The following is a 19078-nucleotide window of genomic DNA, read 5'->3' as shown; positions in this document are numbered from 1 at the left end:
GGCTACGCGGCGGCAGCAGCGGTGCGGGGCGCGGCTGCGGCGGCGGCGGTGGTGCGGTGCGGGACGAGGAGGAGAGGGCGGCGGGGCAAGGCTATTTAAAGGGGGTCGGGGGCGATCCAACTTGGCCAAGGGGCCAAGCGGCGACGGCGGCGCAGTCCTGAACTCCCGCCGGAGTCCGGCGCGGTCACGGCTCAGGGAGGGGAAGGCGGTGGCGGCTGGGCCGTGGCCTAGCGCTAGCTGGGCCGGCCCAGTTCGGCTGCGAACTTTTTTTAATTAATTCCGCCAAAAGGAAAAATCCTAAATAAATATAAAAAAATTCTAAAAATGCCAAAAATAATTTTCACCATCTAAATAAAATATTTAGAACAAAGTGAACATTTTTCTCGCCTAAAAATGCAATTTTGAAAAATGCATATTTTTCTAATTCAAATAAAATAGCAATAAAATCCAAATAAAAATATTTATTTCATTTTAACATTTTTCGTTCAATATTTATTTTATTTTGGAGAAGTCATTTTATCTCCTCTCATTTATTTTGATATTTGAAATATTTGGAGAGAAAAATATTAAAACCAAAATGATCCTCTTTTCAAATTTGAGAAAAATCAAATATGAAAATAATGAAATCCCCAACTCTCTCCGTGGGTCCTTGAGTTGCTTAGGATTTCTAGGATCAAGCCAAAATGCAAATAAAATTTGCTATGCATATGATGACCTATGTATGACATTCCAAATTGAAAATTTGGGATGTTACACCTAAGTTGTTGTTTCTTAAAGTTGGGGATGCGACGCTTATGTCAAAAGGTTTCAGCCTAATATGCTCGAATCCATAGTGGAGAAGTGTGTCTTCATAGGATACCCTAAAGAAACTATTGGGTATACCTTCTACCACAGATCTGAAGGCAAGATCGTCTTTGTTGCTAAGAATGGGTCATTTCTAGAGAAGGAGTTTCTCTCGAAAGAAGTGAGTGGGAGGAAAATAGAACTTGATGAGGTAGTTGTACCTTCTCTCGAATTGGAAAGTAGCACATCAGAGAAAATCGTTCCTGTGGTGCCTACACCAACTAGAGAAGAAGCTAATGATAATGATCATGAAACTTCGGATCAAGTTACTACTGAACCTCGTAGGTCGACCATAACATGTACCGCACTAGAGTGGTACGGTAATCCTGTCTTGGAAGTCATGTTGTTATACAACGGCAAACCTTCGAACTATGAAGAAGCTATGATGAGCCCAGATTCTGACAAATGGCTTGAGGCCATGAAATCTGAGATAGGATCAATGTAACATAACAAAGTGTGGACTTTGGTGGACTTGCCCGATGATCAATAAGCCATAAATGGCTCTTCAAGAAGAAGACGGACTGATGGTAATATCACTGTCTATAAAGCTCGACTTGTCACAAAAGGTTTTTGACAAGTTCAAGGGGTTGACTATGATGAGACTTTCTCACTCGTAGTGATTCTTATGTTTGTCCGAATCATGTTAGCAATTGCCGCATTTTATGATTATGAAATTTGGAAAATGGACATCAAAACTGATTCCTTAACGGGTTTCTTAAAGAAGAGTTGTATATGATGCAACCAGAAGGTTTTGCCGATCCTAAAGGTGCTAACAAAGTGTGTAAGCTCTGGCAATCCATTTATGGACTGGTGCAAGCATCTCGGAGTTGGAATATATGCTTTGATGATGGGATCAAAGCATATGGTTTTATACAGACTTACGGAGAAACCTGTATTTACAAGAAAGTGAGTGGGAGCTCTGTAGCATTTCTGGTGTTATATGTGGATGACATATTACTAATTGGAAATGATATAGAATTTCTAGATAGCATAAAAGGATACTTGAATATGATTTTTTCATGAAAGACCTCAGTGAAGCTGCTTATATATTAGGCATCAAGATCTCTAGGGATAGATCGAGACGCTTAATAGGACTTTCACAAAGCACATACCTTGACAAAATTCTGAAGAAGTTCTTGCCTGTGTTGCAAGGTGTGAAATTGTGTCAGACTCAAAGACCGACCACGTTAGAAGATAGAGAGAAAATGAAACTCATTCCCTATGCCTCAGCCATAGGTTCTATTATGCATGCCATGTTGTGTACCGGACCTGATGTGTGCCTTGCCATAAGTTTGGCAGGGAGGTACCAAAGTAATCTAGGAGTGGATCACTGGAGAGCAGTCAAGAATATCCTGAAGTACCTGAAAAGGACCAAGGATATGTTTCTCATTTATGGAGGTGACGAAGAGCTCGTCGTAAAGGGTTACGTTGATGCTAGCTTCGGCACAGATCTGGATGACTCTAAGTCACAAACCGGATACATATTTATATTGAATCATGGAGCTGTCAGTTGGTGCAGGTCCAAGCAAAGCGTTGTGGCGGGATCTACATGTGAAGTAGAGTACATAGCTGCTTCGGAAGCAAGGAGTCTGGATGAAGGAGTTCATATCCGATCTGGGTGTAATACCTAGTGCATCGGGTCTAATGACAATCTTTTGTGACAACACTGGAGCAATTGCCTTCGCGAAGGAATCCATTTTTCACAAGAGAACCAAACACATCAAGAGACGCTTAAACTCTATTCGTGAAAAGGTCAAGGATGGAGACATAGAAATTTGCAAAGTACATACGGATCTGAATGTGTAGACCCATTGACTAAACCTCTTCCGCGGGCAAAGCATGATCAGCACCAAGACTTCATGGGTGTTAAATTCATTACAACGTAATCTAGATTATTGACTCTAGTGCAAGTAGGAGACTGTTGGAAATATGCCATAGAGGCAATAATAAAGTGATTATTATTATATTTCCTTAATCATGATAAAGGTTTATTATTCATGCTAGAATTTTATTGATTGGAAACTTAAATACATGTGTGAATACATAAGCAAATACCAAGCCCTAGTATGCCTCTACTAGACTAGCTCGTTGATCAAAACATGGTTAAGATTTCCTGACCATAAACATGAGTTGTCATTTGATAATGGGATCACATCATTAGGAGAATGATGTGATGGACAACACCCATCAGTTAGCTTAGCATATGATCATTCAGTTTATTGCTACTGCTTTCTTAAATGTCAAATACATATTCCTTCGACCATGAGATCATGCAACTCTCGGATACCGGAGGAATACCTTGTGTGCTATCAAACGTCACAACATAACTAGGTGATCATAACGATGCTCTACAGGTATCTTCGAAGGTGTCTGTTGGGTTGGCGTGAATCGAGATTGGGATTTGTCACTCCGCATGACAGAGAGGTATCTCTGGGCCCTCTCGGTAATACAGCATCAGAAGAAGCTTGCAAGCAAAGTGACTAAGGAGTTAGTTACGAGATGATGTATTACGGAACGAGTAAAGAGACTTACCGGTAACGAGATTGCACTAGGTACGGAGATACCGATGATCGAATCTCAGGCAAGTAACATACCGACGGACAAAGGGAACTATGTACGTTGTCCTAAAGGTTTGACCGATAAAGATCTTTGTAGAATATGTAGGAACCAATATGGGCATCCAGGTCCCGCTATTAGTAATTGACCGGGGAAGCGTCTCGATCATGTCTACATCATTCTCGAACTCGTAGGGTCTGCACGCTTAATGTTCGTTGACAATATAGTATTATATGAGTTATGTATGTTGGTGACCGAATGTTGTTCGGAGTCCGGATGAGATCACGAACATGACGAGGAGCTTCGGAATGGTCCCAAAGTGAAGATTGATATATATATATATATGATGATATGGTTGGGACAAGGGGTAAGGCCCACGGGGCTTTAGGTCGGTGCAAAAGGAAGTTTTGCGGAGGTTAGGGAACAGACGCCAGGGACCCTAGCATCTGGCCCTAGGCCAAACGCTGAGGCCCATGGTGTCTGGGCCAAACGCCAAGGACCGTGGTGTCTGGTACTGGAAACTGAGAAGGACTCTTCCTTGCATTCCAAACCAACTTTGAGGAGGCTCTTTCTCCAAGAAATGACCCCAGGGTTGAATATATAATAGAGGAGCATGGCTCGCACCTGGGGGACACCACGATTCACCAAGCCATGTGCCAGCGCCCCCTCTCCCTCTAGTTCGTCCTCCGTCCTAAATCCGTTCGGCTTGGCGAAGCCCTGCTGAATAGTGTCACCACCTCCGTCACCATGTCATCGTGCTGCTGGAACTAGTCTACTACTTCGCCTCTCTTGCTAGATCGAGAAGGTGAGGACATCATCGAGCTGAATGTGTGCTGAACTCGGAGGTGACGTGCTTTCGGTGCTTGATCAATATGGATCACGAAGTTGTATTACTACATCAACCACCTTGATAAGCACTTCCGCTTAGCGATCTACAAGGGTATGTAGATGCTCTCCCCCTCCCGTAGCTATGTATCTCCATGGATAGATCTTGCGTGTGCATAGAATTTTTTTTGTTTTCCATTCAACGTTCCCCATCAGAAGACCCTAGAGTCTAAAACCCTAGAGTCTATCTTGCTCCCGCCGAAACACATATATCTGGACTCACCGAGAAACACTTGACATAGCCACTACCTAAACTCTAGCAGCCCGGTCTCACCGAGACGACCCTTCAGTCCCACCAAAGAGCACCTGCCAACCTTCTGGAACCTATCAATTTCATCTGGGAATTTTCAAGTGGTTTCGATCAGTCTCATCGAAGTGTGCAAAATGATTAGGTCATCACCCATCAGTCTCAATGAGCTGTTCTATCCGGTCTCATCGAAAATCCTAAAGTTCAAGCCTTCTGTGCTAATTGGTCTCACCGAGTGTTTCCACCCAGCCCCACAAAGTAGTTCATAAAGGTTTGTAACGGTTAGATTTTTTATGCTGCCAATATATATCCCACCCATTCCACCAACTGTAAGAGAACAACCAGGACGAAAACTATAACCTCCCATATCCAATTACTGAGAGAAAACCACCCACACCTATGTTGAAATCAAGGGATTCCACTCGAACCTTTGATCCTTGATTTCTAGCCTCCCAAGTTGCTTTCCACTTCAATCCTCCTCCTACCACATAGTTGAATCTGCGAGAGAGTGATTGAGTGCTAAGGAGACTATCTCTTGAAGCACAAGAGCAAGGGTTTCATCATTAACAAAAACTTCTATTACCTTTTGGAGAGTGGTGTCCCCTAGATTGGTTAGGTGTCACTTGGGAGCCTCAAAACTTGTGGAGTTGAACCAAGGAGTTTGTAAAGGCAAGGAGATCGCGTACTTTGTGAAGATCTACCCGAATGAGGCTAGTCCTTCGTGGGTGTAAGCCATGATGGCATAGACAAGGTTCCTTCTTCATGGACCCTTTGTGGGGGGAGCCCTCCGTGCACTCTCGCAACCGTTGTTACCCTCCATGGGTGGAAGTCTCCATCAGTGTGGACGTACGATAGCACCACCTATCGGAACCACGAGAAAATTCATCATGTCTTCATTAGGTTTGATTTTTTTAACCCCTCCTTTATGTTCATATTCAAAGTATTAGCTTTTCAGCTACCTACTATCTTAGTCTTGCATGTCTAGAGTGTGACAAGACTTGCTAAAATTGTTAAAACTTGTGAAGAACTAAAACTGGGATAAGACTAAGTTTTTATTGGCCAAATAGTCTAATAACCCCCTCTAGTCCTACTTGCGATCCTACAACTATACATGTGTGTTCAACATACTTCTATTGAAAGGTTAGACATGTCATCATTGTGGTGTCTATGTTATATAAGCGCCACACTCTTCATGCATGTAATAAACATATGTAATGACCAAATACGACAAAAGTCACTATGATGTATATGCATTTTAACAGTTTAATGCTATCCTAATTATCATAATACTCTCCCATGAATCTTTGGCAAATATATATGAAAAATCACTCAAATAAACCCTTCATGAAACCCTAATTGTCCAATTTTTCTCGTCCAATTCTTAAAAAATCAGAACTACAACCTTACCCGCCACAAGAAATGCCTTAAATTCGTATCTAATCCTCTAGACAGCACCAAAAATACCCTAGCTAGATTCATATCCACACCTCCAACCCCCATCAAAACACCCCCGATCATTTAGAACACTTGTTGCCACGAAATATAACCCAACATTCACATTTACCACCACAACCAATACCAGAAATATCTTACATACACATTTTAAATCCTAGACGTCACCACAAGTCCACACATGCAACAAAAACAAACTTTGAAAATATCTCAAGTTTACATTTACAACCCTATGTGTCACCAATGATACCCCAACTTCACATTAAGACCCTACCCACCACTATTTTCTTATATCTATCCTTTTTGGACATTTATAGTGTATACGGGGAATTCATGGAAAGAGAGCCCTATGTAAACCCTAGTTGCATCCTTTTTATTCTCACCAATTCATGTGGAAAAAATCACATTACAACCCATAACCACAAAAATTTCCTTGAGCCCATGTTTACAACCGGTCGAGAGTTCATGTATATAGTGGGTTGTTTTTGAGTTGGTGCCATATCTGATGCTTTAGCCCCGCATGGTGGAAACAACGATTCTTTAGAAAGGATAAGGATGACAATTATAGTATGTACAAGTGTGTGATGAGCAAATTTGAGTGCATTTCATCAATGTATTTGCCCATCCTCAGAGATGTGTGGCTACCATGGCTTGGAAAGCCAATGGCCAGTATGCGATGGTGTTTTCTAGTTGGTGGTAAGTTGATCATCCTTGTCTAGCGACTGTGTTGGTGATGAGAGGATACAACAACATATGGTGACCACGCAACAACGTATGTCATGGTGAACATTCATGTTCATTTTCTTATTTTCATGTATCTTCTTGTATGTTGGTGGAACTAGGAGTACATCTCTCTAGAGACACATATATGTACATGTCCTATCTCATACGGTGTATGTTTATAAAATGAATTAATGCTGAAGGGCAACAACATATGTACTAGTATGCATTAAACAACATCCATATGTGTTCGTGCAAAAAGGCAATTGAAAAATTACTTTGTGTGTGAAAAGTGTTGTTGCATGATCTTCCTCGTCAGGGTGGCTTTCGAAATCCTTATGGAAAGCAATCAATGTGTATCTATGACACATAGTAGCTTTGTCACTTCGACCACCGATGATGGGATAATAGGCGACAATATGGCTTGCAAAGTTACAATGGTTCTTTTCATGCAAGTGCTTTAGAATTTGTGTGTAAGGTAACATGAAAGAGGATTACATTGACTAAGTTGAGCTATCGAGACATGTCCGTGTACCAGAAGGGTTGGAGATGTCATAATTGTGGTGTCTATGTTTTATAATTGTCTACTTCATGTGTGTATTCAACAAACATATAATGACCAAACATGAGAAAAGTTGTTATAAAATATTCTTCCATGAGAGGTTTTTCTTACAATTGGCGTAATTATCTCGGGTGAATCTATGTAAAATGTAGACACCTCAACAACCCCTAGTCGTGATAATGTTCTCTCGCACTTACAACCAAAAGAACCCTGGTTTAAAAAAACACCCTAGATTTAGAGAAAATCCCTGGGCGCTATAAAAAAATATGTATTTACATGTACACCTTTAGCTGTGCCAAAAGTACCCTAGATTCACACTTTAAACCCAAATTGCCACCAAGAACACCCTACATTCACCTTCTCAGCTCTAGTAGACACCAAAATATCATAGATTTCTACATTTTAAACCCTGGACGCCACCAAAACTTTGTTTTTACCATGCCGACAACCTTTGATATCACCCCAGGTTTACATTTACAACCCCTAGCGGCCACCGAAGATAACTAATCTCATGTTTTTAAACCCTGCCCGCCTTGTATTTTCCATGCTTATAACTTTGTAAATTTTTGCAATTTATACAAAAAATCATGAAAGACAACCCTCCTTAACCCTAGCCCTGCATTTTCTTCTCACCCATTTGTTTGAAATAGAATAATGCAAGGTTGTCAGAATCACGATTCTACGGCTTTACGATCCAAACTAACCCCTTTGGTTATACAATTTTGGTTTATAGAATCTATGATTTTACGATCATGATAGTTAAGATTCTACGATCTGCGATCCTACCATCGGAGCTCCGATCCGATTCAAATCACCATTCTGACAACCTTGGAATAATGACAATACAACCCCCAAAACACTAAGATTACCCCCAGTGCACATTTATAGCCTACAAGGAGTACGTGGAGGGTTAGTTGAACAATCCTTCACTCACTGCGATGGATTGTTTAAGAATTTGTGGTCACTCGACATTTTTGGCTCCACATGACGATATTATCTCCCCTTCGGAAGCTTTGGATAGTAGTCACAAAATCTATAAACATGCAACAAGCATATTTGGGTGTCTTCCTACTGATGTTTGACGACCGTTTCAAAACTAGGATAGAAAGAATAAGGAATGTACCTCGTCATGCTCTTTTAGCGATGAATCTGATCACACCCTTGGGGACGAGTGGCTACCCCGACTTTTAAAGTCAATGGTACACATTTAATGACATTTTTCTTGTTGTAGAAGATGTCCATCCATGTCATCCTTCTCTAACATCTAGTTTGGTGACGGGGGAGCATTGGCATGCATCAACTCTGGTAACCACAAATGTCAACATGAATATTTATGCTCATTTGTCATTTCTCGAATCTGGTGTATATTTGCAGACGTAGGCGTACATTTCTATATGTTCATATATGTACCTTTCCTTTTACGATCTCCTCACTTCATAATACAAACACACACGCTATGTTGCATGTTTATAAAACAAACTAACAATACTAAAGGACAACAAAGTACATACCGGTATTAAAACCCGCGCCGCAGCTTCATCCATTTGTAAAGAGTCAACCTTATTTTGGCATCCAATTTTATCCTCCATGAAAGCAATATTTGTACATAAATTCAATTCATAGAACTATCTGTTTGCCTATAGGTGTTGTTGCATGACATCAGTTGGTTGTTCTAGCTTTAGAAATCCTTGTGGGAAGCAAGCTATTCATACAATTTTTCAGAATCCTTATTTTGATACGAGTTTTCTAGAACCTTCATACAAGGTAACACAAGAGATAGTATGATTTTCTTGTCCCATCACAAAAATTCTCACTTATAACCCTAGCCACCCAAACATGCTACATATTAATATACCAAGTTGCTAAAAAATACCATACATTCACATTTACAATCCCACCCAATGCCAAAAATACCCTAGATTCACATTTCAAGCCTAGCCGCCACCCAAAATTCGCATTTACAAACCCAATAACCTTTGAGATCACCTGAGTACATTTACAACTGTAGGTCGTAGCCATTGCGAAGATACTCTAACTTCACACTTAGAACCCTACCCGCCACCTATTTCCCTGTCCATACCTTTTGTAGGCACATATAGTATATATGGGAAATTCATGCAAAAGCAACCATCCATAAACCCTAGCCAAGACCTTTTGTTCTCAACAATTTTTTGTAGGAAATGATCACATTAGAACTCACCCAAACTACTCAAATCACCCCAAGTCCACACTTGTAAACCGACAAGGAGTGGGTAGAGGGTTCAGTAGACCAGTCCTTCTGTGGTTATGGTGTATTTTCCAAGAGTCGATAACCATCTGACACTTTGGCTCCATGCAATGCAACACTGGTCCTTGAAATAAGCTTGTGCGGGACAAATGTGATATCTAAAAGTGTGCTATGAGCAAATTCGGGTGTCGACAACTAGTAGAGATTGAAGTCTAGGCAGAGATTCAAGAGCGACCATTGCTTTGTCCTTTTAGCGACGACTTCAATCCCATTCTCGAAGAAGTGTGGCTATTGCCTATTGCATCGCATAAAGCCTATGGGCGACATGTGATGTTGTTTTTCTAGTTATTGTAAGATGGTCAACTGCTTGTCCTTTTCTAGTGCTTTTTTGGGGATGATGGAGCATGTTGGCATACCCTTGCAAGCACAAAATGTCACAATGAACATTTATTTTCATCAGGTATTTTCTTGTGTCTCGTCTATGTTGGTTGAAGTAGACATACCTCTTTGTGTATGACGTCCATGTTTCTTTAACAGAAAAAACGCTCGCCGAAATATGTCCGGCGAGGCTGCCGATCATGCTTCCACCAGTCGGGCTCTAGGACTGGACATAGGGGCGGAAGCCGACATGGGGCGGACGCTGGATAGTCCCCCTACAGAGGATGCGGATAGGCTATCTGCTACACATTCAGAAGTGGAGAGCGCAATGAATCATAGGCGTCGTCGGGCCGTACTCCGCAACGCTTGCTTCCTACCAGAGGCATTTGATGCCTTCAATTCTGGAGAGGCGTACCTCCGTGCTGCTCAAAATGGTCTAGCCAGAGCCACGGACCAGTATGTAAAGGATGTATGGGTAAGAAAATCTGACGATTATATGTATCAGTAGCCCCTGAGACTTGAAACAGTTAGCAGAACTGATTTAAGGATCATCTTATTGTGCAGGTTCTTACAGAGAAGAATAGTCGACTGTCACAGGAGCTGGAGGAATGCAAGACCCAACTTCGGGCCGCTGTTGCCGCATTGAAGGAACCTAAAAAGTCCCCATCTGGTAACATTTCTTTCAAAGAATGATAGGTACCATATAGCGTGTGGCATGGCTGCAGATCTAATAATAGATGTTGCAAATGAATCCGGAGAGAATCCGGAGGAGCAGCATGCCGTACGACAGCTAAAGGCTGGCAAACGCGTGCTGACTGAGGTCAGGCGGGAGAAAAACAATCTCCAAGACGCCAATACCAAGCTGAGTGTGGAACTGAAAGATGTTCGAGCCCAGCTTGCGGACTCCGAGAAGGAGAATAAGCAGCTTCGACGCAGCATATTTAGTAAGTGCTTGAACGAACCCTTAATAAAGGGGACGGCGGAGAAGCCGGCTAACAGAGTTATGTCTGCAGGTATGCTGACGGGTCGTCCCGCGAAGGAGATGCCCGGGTCTGTGGGTGATCTTCTATCCGAGCTCTCACAACTGCACGAACAAGTTCGGCAGGTGATGCAAGGTATTGCCCAGGCCTTGTGGCCATCCGTCTCCCTGCCAGAAGGCGTTGGAGAGCTTGTGGAGAAGCTCAAGGGAGCACGGCGGCGCTTCTGATTATGGAAGATATCTGCCTGCCGTCAAGGTGCCGGGGAAGCCTGGGCCATGGTGAAGACGTGGTATACCAAGGTTGACCCCAATCACATGGCCGAGGTCGGACCTGTGGGTCCCGACGGGAAAGAGATCCCCGTTAGCTTAGTCTATGGGAAAGTAGAATTAGCCGCAAAGTATTCCCAACAGGATTGTAGGCTAGACCGCCTGTTGGATGGTATAGAAGAGGAATTTAGTCAGTCTACATGACTATGTAATTAAAGTGACATGTATAATGCCTTCTAGCCGGATTGTAGATCATTTGTCATGGCAGACCTTTTCGCTTCAACCTCGGGACCCGATAGTCCGGAGTGTATCCGAATACCCGCTCAGTTATATAAGAACCGGGGTATGCGGGAGACCAGGCGTAGGGGTCATTAGTGCTTGAACAGACAAGTGCCCAACTAGTTATGTTATATTACATGGGTAGTAAGAAACATCTTCCAGGGAGAATAGTTCCGTTAAGGGTTCCTTTCCCTGGGTACGCATGCCCTAAAGTGCATGTCCGGACTGCGAGAGGAAACGCAGGAAAAAACATCTGGGGGCACGTATGGAAAATAAATAAATAAAAATCATCTTTTGTTCGCCGACCGAATATTCCCTTAAGAACGCTAGCTTTCGGCTTCACCCAGTCTGAGGTACACATCCGGCTGACCTGGCAGTAACAATCGCAAAGGTGCTCCCCTTATGCCCTAGCCGAATTAACGGGAACGTAGGGCATAAATACAAGAGCCACGCAACCCAGCTTGGCCAAAACTTAAGTCATACCGATGCATATAGTGGCGGAGAAAAGGTACATGCGGAAGAATAACACATGTGCGGGGCGTGAAGCCCCGATAGATAATTAAGCTTCTATGTAAGAAGCCCCCAGGTATAATGAGCGCGGTTAGCGCATCTATAATGTGCAAGCGAGGCACAAGGTGGCCCTTGAAGGCCTAGAGAAAGAGTAAAAGAAAGAAAGAGAAAAAAGATAGATAATATATATTCAAAAAATGGACAGAGGAGGGAGACAAACATAGAGTCCGGCGCTAGGCGTAGAATCTTCGGAGCCTGGCTGTGTTCCATGGGTTCGGCTCAAGTCGATTATTCGATGCATCCCGCAGACGGTATGCTCCACCGGTTAGAATTTGGTCAATAATGAAGGGACCTTCCCATTTGGGCTCGAGCTTAGACTTTTTCTTCTCCGGCAGGCGTAGAACTAACTCACCAACATTATAAGTTTTGGCACGTACTTCTCTGCTTTGGTATCTGCGAGCCTGTTGCTGATAAAATGCGGAATGGGCTTTTGCCACGTCGCACTCCTCCTCTAGGGTGTCCAGATTGTCCTGCCGATGGAGCTCGGCTTCTCTTTCTTCATACATGCGCACTCGAGGTGAGTCATGAATTATGTCGCAGGGCAGGACTGCCTCTGCGCCGTACACCATAAAGAAGGGTGTATATCCGGTACTACGATTCAGCATGGTCCGCAGCCCCCAGAGTACGGAGTCGAGCTCCTCTACCCAGTGCGTGTTAGACTCCGTTAAAGACCGCACTAATCTGGGTTTAATGTCGCTCATGATAAGACCATTTGCTCGCTCAACTTGGCCGTTGGTTTGTGGGTGATAGACGGAAGCATAATCGATCTTGATGCCCATGTTGCTGCACCAGAGTTTTACCTCGTCGGCCGTGAAGTTCATGCCATTGTCAGTGATGATGTTGTGGGGGACGCCATAACGGTGTACAACCCCGGATATGAAGTCTATCACCGGTCCAGATTCAGTTGTTTTAACAGGTTTGGCTTCTATCCATTTGGTGAATTTATCCACCATGACCAGTAAGTATTTTTTCTTGTGGGTTCCCCCCTTAAGGGGTCCGACCATGTCAAGCCCCCAGACCATGAAGGGCCAGGTAATGGGGATTGTTTGGAGGGTGGTGGGTGGCATATGGCTTTGGTTTGCAAAAAGCTGGCAACCGGCGCAGCGTTGGACCAAGTCCTGTGCGTGTGCCCGGGCCGTCGGCCAATAAAAACCTGTGCGGAAGGCCTTGCTTACAAGGGCCCGGGCTGCAGCATGGTAGCCGCCGAGTCCGGCGTGAATTTCTACCAAAAGCTTCCGCCCTTCCTCTTCGGAGATGCACCTTTGAAGGACTCAGGTAGTGCTTTTCTTATATGGCTCTTCCTCGTGGACCCTGTAGGCTTTAGATCGCCGCACTATGTAGCGTGCCTCATTTTGGTCTTCGGGAAGTTCCCGCCTAGTTAGGTAGGCCAGGAATGGTTCTGTCCACGGGGCGATGACGGCCATTATTACGTGGGCTGAAGGTGTTATTTCGGTGGCAGAGCCTCCGATTATGTCAGAGTGTTCGGTATCGGGCGTTTTGGCCGGGTCCAAACTATTGTTACCGGTGTCCCCTTCCCATACCACCGATGGCTTAAACAACCTCTCCAAAAAGATGTTGGGGGGGGGAGACCGCGTCGCGTTTTGCACCGATGCGGGCGAGGATATCCGCCGCCTGATTGTTTTCCCAAGCCACATGGTGAAATTCGAGCCCCTCAAACCGAGCTGACATCTTTAGGACGGCGTTTTGATAGGCCGCCATCTTCGGATCCTTGGCATCGAAGACTCCATTTATTTGGGATATTGCAAGGTTTGAATCCCCATGCACCTCCAGGCGTTGAATGCCCATGGAGACTGCCATCCGAAGACCATGCAGCAGAGCTTCGTATTCGGCTACGTTGTTGGAGTTTGTATACAGTATCTGCAGTACGTACTGAACGGTATCTTCGGTTGGGGACGTCAGGACGACGCCAGCCCCTAGACCAGCCAACATTTTAGAGCCGTCGAAGTGCATGATCCAATTGGAGTATGCGCCGTACTCTTTAGGGAGTTCGGCTTCTGTCCATTCGGCGACAAAGTCGGCCAATACTTGCGATTTAATGGCTCGTTGAGGTTTGTATGTTATGTCGAACGGGAGGAGCTCAATGGCCCATTTGGCAATCCAGCCCGTAGCGTCGCAGTTTTTTATAATATCATTAAGTGGCACTTCTGAGGCTGCTGTAATCAAACACTCCTGAAAGTAGTGTCGCAGCTTCCAGGATGCCATGAATACCGCATAGGCTATCTTTTGGTAATGTGGGTACCGTGATTTGCATGGAGTGAGGACGGTGGATACATAGTATACCGGCTTTTGAAGAGGGAATTTATGTCCGTCAGCTTCTTGTTCGACGACGAGCACTGCGCTTACAACTTGATGAGTTGCCGCAATGTACAACAGCATTGGTTCGCCGATGTTTGGCGCGGCCAGGATTGGGTTGGTTGCCAGTATGGCTTTTATTTCTTCCAATCTGGCTGTGGCGGCGTCTGTCCACTCAAAGTGTTCGGTGCGCCGAAGGAGGCGATAAAGGGGTAATGCCTTTTCTCCTAAGCGGGAGATAAAGCGGCTTAGAGCCGCCACACATCCGATTAATTTCTGGATTTTCTTGAGGTCTGTTGGGGTAGCCAACTATGACAAAGCTCGAATTTTGGCCGGATTAGCTTCAATTCCTCTATCGGAGACAATGAAACCCAGGAGCTTTCTGGCTGGCACGCCGAAAACGCATTTTTCCGGATTGAGCTTGATGTCGTATGTTCGGAGGTTGTCGAATGTGAGCCTCAAGTCGTCTATTAGAGAGTCGACGTGTTTGGTTTTGATGACCACATCATCTACGTATGCTTCTACTGTTTTGCCGATCTGTTTCTCCAGACATGTTTGAATCATGCGCTGATACGTTGTGCCGGCGTTTTTGAGCCCAAAAGGCATTGTGTTGAAACAGTATAGCACCCTCGATGCGGCTATATCTCCCACGTGTCGAAGCACGACTTAGAGGCATAACCGCATTGAAAGCAAAGTCGCAAGTGAGGTAATCTTCACACAACCCATGTAATACATAAGGGAAAGATACATAGTTGGCTTACAATCGCCACTTCACACAATTACATGAATAAAGCATTACATCATCCAAATATACTCAAGGTCCGACTACGGAACCAAAATGAAAGAAGAACCCCAAATGCGACACGGTCCCCGATCGACCCCAACTGGGCTCCACTACTGATCAACTAGAACGAAACAACATAAAGGACACGATCTTCATCGAGCTCCTCCTAAGCTTGGTTGCGTCATCTGCACGGTTCAACGGCACCTGCAAGCTGGTTTTGGAAGTATCTGTGAGTCGCGGGGGCTCAGCAATCTCACACCCTTGCGATCAAGACTATTTAAGCTTATGGGTAAGGTAAAGGTATGAGGTGAAGCTGCAGCAAGCGACTAGCATATATGGTGGATAACCTATTCGCAAAAGAGAGCGAGAAGAGAAGGCAAAAGCACGGTCGAGCAACCATGATCAAGAAGTGATCCTAGAACAACCTACGTCAAGCATAACTCCAACACCGTGTTCACTTCCCGGACCCCGCCGAGAAGAGACCATCACAGTAACACACATGGTTGATGTATTTTAATTAGGATGAACTTCAGGTTTTCTACAACCGGACATTAACAAATTCCCATCTGCCCATAACCACGGGCACGGCTTTCGAAAGTTCAAAACCCTACAGGGGTGTCCCAACTTAGCCCGTCACAAGCTCTCACGGTCAACGAAGGATATTCCTTCTAGCGGGAAGACCCGATCAGACTCGGAATCCCGGTTACAAGACATTTCGACAATGGTAAAACAAGACCAACAAAGCCACCCAGATGTGCCGACAAATCCCGATAGGAGCTGCACATATCTCATTCTCAGGGCACACCGGATGAGCAAGACGTCGGGTAAGCCAGCCCAGAGTTGCCCCTGGCAGCCTCGGACATCGCTCAGTTGGACCAACACTTAGAGAAGCACTGGCCCGGGGGGGTTAAAATAAAGATGACCCTTGAGTCTGCAGAACCCAAGGGAAAAAAAGGCTAGGTGGCGAATGGTAAAACCAATGTTGGGCCATGCTGGAGGAGTTTTATTCAAGGAGAACTATCAAGGGGTTCCCATTATTACCCAACCGCGTAAGGAACGCAAAATCTGGGAACATAACACCCATATAACGGAAACTAGGGCGGCAAGAGTGGAACAAAACACCAGGCATAAGGCCGAGCCTTCCACCCTTTACCAGGTATATAGATGCATTAATTAAATAAGAGATATTGTGATATCCCCACAAGAAAGCAATGTTCCAACAAGGAACGATCTTCATGTTCCAACAAGGTCCAAACTTCAATCTTCACCTGCAACTAACAACGCTATAAGAGGGGCTGAGCAAAGCGGTAACATAGCCAAACAACGGTTTGCTAGGACAAGGTGGGTTAGAGGCTTGGTTCAGCGATATGGGAGGCATGATAAGCAAGTGGTAGGTATCACAGCATAGGCATAGCAAAAGAGCGAGCAACTAGCAAGCAAATATAGAAGTGATTTCGAGGGTATGGTCATCTTGCCTGAAATCCCGCAAGGAAGAAGAACGAGTCCATGAAGAAGATAAACGGACGAAGTCGAATGAATCCTCACAACACGACGTTATCGGAACCAACCCGAAGAAGCAACACCGGAAAGAAGCAAACAACATAGTAAACAACCCACAAAGACATGGCATGATGCACAACCAAGTATGATGCATGTCCGGTTTTAACGAGGCATGGCATGGCAAAGTGCACAAACAAAACTACAAGTTAAGTGGAGCTCATTATGCATCGGGATGCATATTGACAAAACACCACATTCCATTATTTAGTTCTCTCTCGTTTATGTACTCAACAATATTAAATGTTGTTAGCATGGCAAGAGGGTGAAGCATAATAAAACTACCTAACTAGGCAAGTTTAAATGAGGCTGGAAACAACGAACAACAAATTCCGGTAAATCCCCATATGCATATTTTAGATTTGGTGCTGTTCTGCCCTAAACACAATTTTAGAGTTATTAAACATGCAAAGTAAAGCCATCATGTTAAACTAGGCATTTTTCTACCCCATTTACATATAAAGATTATTTAATTCAGAGCTACGGTTATTTAGTTATGAATTAAAGCATTTTAACATGGCATAGGAGTAAATTTAACCAAACATCATTTTAGACATTTTAAACATGGATGAAAGTGACATATTAATAAACTAGACAAAATTCTGAGCAAGTTTCATATATAAATCATTTTAATCCGATGCACGAATTGTGAGTTATTATATGCATGAACATGAGGGTCTTTTCTGTAAAACTGCAGTCTCAGGATAAATGGCTAAAAGGCAGATCTGAAAAAAAACAAGAACTGGGCCGAATCTGGCCGGCTCCAAAAGTGCACAGGAGCGAGGGCTGCTCACCCTGGGCTGAGGCCCACTACGGAGAGAGAGGGACGCGCTGGGCCGGAGGCGTGGCTGCGGTCCATGTAGGCGAAGGAAGGGCGCGGTCAACGGTGACGGATGAGCTCCTCCCGTCCGAAGCAGAGGCGGGAACAGGCACGGCTGCGGCGGCCGGGAACGGGTCCGGGGCGGCGGAGCATGGGAAGATTGGCCGGATCCCGACGTGAACGCTGAGAGGGGGCGGATCCGCCAGCCGGCGCCTTAATCCGAAGCAGAGGAAGCCATGGCCTGGTTCTCTAGCGATGCAGCAGCGACGGGGAGGCAGCAACGGAGGGCGACGGGGTCCTGACGGGGACGGAGTGCTCCGGCGAGGCACCAGATCCAGGAGCGATGGATATGGCGGGGCGTCTCCATGCGGTGGTGGGACTTGGTCGGCATGAGCGTCGAGGAAGGAGCTCCGGCCATGCTCCATGGCATTGCGGCTCCTGTGCGAAGAAACCAGAGAGAGAGGGAACCGGGTGAGAGAGAGAGGGCAACGAGGGAGAGAAGGGAAGGAGAAGGCCGGAAGGGAGGCAGGGGCGCGCAGGGTCCTGCTGCAGGTGGTCGCCGGCTACGAGGGGGTAGGTCCGGTTAGAAATTCGAGGAGGATTTTGGATTTGGGGAGGATCCCGAGGTGGGAGATGCTGGCGGCGGTGGGATGGGACAAGGGTCCTAATTTTTAGGGTTTGTCCAAATAGACTAGGAGTGGAGTATATATATACCTCACAGACTAGGTTAGGGGCTACCTTGTCCCTACGATCGCAATCGGACGATCGCGGATAAAATAGTTAGGGAGCCCAAATAAGAAAATGATGACGTTTTGTAGATGATTGGGGATGATCCGGACACAACGGTGGCGACAGTTCGGGTCGGGTTCGGGGAAGTTTCGGACTAGGTTGCGAGGGGTCGATGCACTGTGCAAAGAGGGGTAGGCATGGGCCTAGGTGGATTGTGGAGAGCGGGTTGGTCTGAGAGAAGAGGGGAGAGATGTAGCCCGACACGATTTCCGGAGACGGAAAACGTTCGACGAAAAGACCGGCTATATTGCCGCTATAGTTAATCGGTTGGGCTATCAAACGAACTCCGAATGTGATGAAACTTGACAGGCGGTCTATCTACACTAAAATAAGACCGCACGCCAACTTTCAACCCATTCCGAGAACATTTTCCGGCCACTTATAAAATACTATTTCGGACATGCCGCGGGCGCGTGCAAGTGTGGTTGGGCTCAGAATGGACAACGGACGGAATTGGGGGAACCCGGACGGATGCGGGTTTTGAAAACATGATGATGCAATGCACATGATGACATGATGAAATGCAACACGCAAGCAAATGACAAGGCCACAACAGCGAATAACTGGACGACACCTGGCACATCGGTCTCGGGGCGTTACAAACAGAATGGGTCGTATGGTGTGATAAATGTCGTTGCGGCTTGGTCGGACTCCGCCATCTTGATTTGGTGGTAGCCGGAGTATGCGTCGAGGAAACACAATGACTCGTGTCCTGCGGTAGCATCGATAATTTGATCAATGCGGGGGAGGGGGAAGGGATCCTTTGGGCAAGCCTTGTTGAGGTCCTTGAAATCGACACATAGGCGCCAGGATTTGTCCTTCTTTGGTACCATCACCAGGTTTGCTAGCC

This window comes from Triticum dicoccoides, chromosome 2A, assembly GCF_002162155.2.
Source record: "Triticum dicoccoides isolate Atlit2015 ecotype Zavitan chromosome 2A, WEW_v2.0, whole genome shotgun sequence".
NCBI classification, from domain to species: domain Eukaryota; kingdom Viridiplantae; phylum Streptophyta; class Magnoliopsida; order Poales; family Poaceae; genus Triticum; species Triticum dicoccoides.
Note: the sequence above shows the minus strand (reverse complement) of the source record.